Raw genomic sequence first — 1515 nt, 5'->3', positions numbered from 1 at the left:
TCATTTATATCATTTTCTTCATATTATTCTTCACCACTTTTTGTCTCTGTCGCAAATTTTTTTTCCCTTGATCATACAATGTATCATTTTCTCTTTTTCACCCCGAGCTATCGACATCACTCAATAAAGTCTCGAAAACATAAAACTCTTCATCCTTATTCAATTGACCATCTTTTTGGGAACAATCTTCTTTCATATGAACACCATATGGATTATGGATATCCTCATCCACGTTTGTGTGGCCTGACAATGCATCAAATATTGGTGATGAGAATTTCTTGTTGATTCTCTTACCTTGGTATTTTGTTTGTGGTCACTATTTTGGTCTTCTTCTCTATTTTGGCCGTTTTTGTCTTGGCCAATATTATGTTGAATTTCCACCACTTTTTTCAATACACTTACTATGGTAGACACGATCTTGCTCACATTTTTTGTCAAGCAACTCATAGATTTTTCTAAACGTCTTACGACATTTGACATCATAAAAGCCAATTTATCTTTCTTATAACCAAGGTTTGAGGAAACATGAGGAACCGAGGGTCCCTCGAGAATTTCTTTGGGATGATCTTTTTTATATTCCATCATGTTATGAAAGAATCCTCCAATTAATCCTTTTTATTTTTCCGATCTTTGCTCTAGTCCTTCACGTGAAACCTATGTTACTTATTCTGAAACATAATTGTATATCTGAAAAATCAGAAATAATGTATTCTATAGTATCAAATAGTGCATTATATTCTCGTGAATGCATATTTCTGATACATCTTTTATTCAAATTTTTTCTCCTTTCCTCTGTAAAAAAAGACTTGAGGAATCCGCATTTCATCTCCAAAAAGACAACCATATAAAAATGAAGATTTATGATTAACATATTCTTCATGCCCCGAAGAATTTATTTTGGCGCCGAGTTGATGCAACAAACTCTCCCAATAGTATTTGATGCGATCCGGGTGAAATGGATGAGCCGAGTCGGGTGCTCCATCGGATCTGCTATCAAGATAATGAAAAGAATAAGAGTAGTGTGAGATATGGCTTTCTCTGTGACCTGCAGACAAGGAGATGAACACGTGAATGGGCGTCGGAGAGGTGTCCGGCGTGGTTGTCTAAGCTTGTCATGGGAAAACATTGAATCGGAATTGCGTCACGCCATATTCTATGTTGATTCATTTTCTGTATATTTGTTACATAAAGAGTTTCTCTGCTCCAATTTCTTGCAGCATGAAGATGCTGGGAGTGCGCCAGGACGGAGCAAAGCTGCAAAGTTGCCACTGGTTAACAAAACTATGATGTACATTGGGCGGCATCACACGAGTCTATCATCCCAAGGTTCGAGTACAATAGATGTAGGGGGTGAGAATGCAAAAATTGCAGTTTTAGAAAAATTACACAGTTTCAGTACTTTTTATTTGAGGGGCTTTTCCACCAGCAAACTAGATAGAACTTGCTACTGTTTTGCACTGACGTGCATGTTACTAACTGAAGTCGAATTCTTTCAGGCTGATTATCAGTCATTAT

This window comes from Primulina huaijiensis, chromosome 2, assembly GCF_012295235.1.
Source record: "Primulina huaijiensis isolate GDHJ02 chromosome 2, ASM1229523v2, whole genome shotgun sequence".
Lineage (NCBI taxonomy): Eukaryota > Viridiplantae > Streptophyta > Magnoliopsida > Lamiales > Gesneriaceae > Primulina > Primulina huaijiensis.
Note: the sequence above shows the minus strand (reverse complement) of the source record.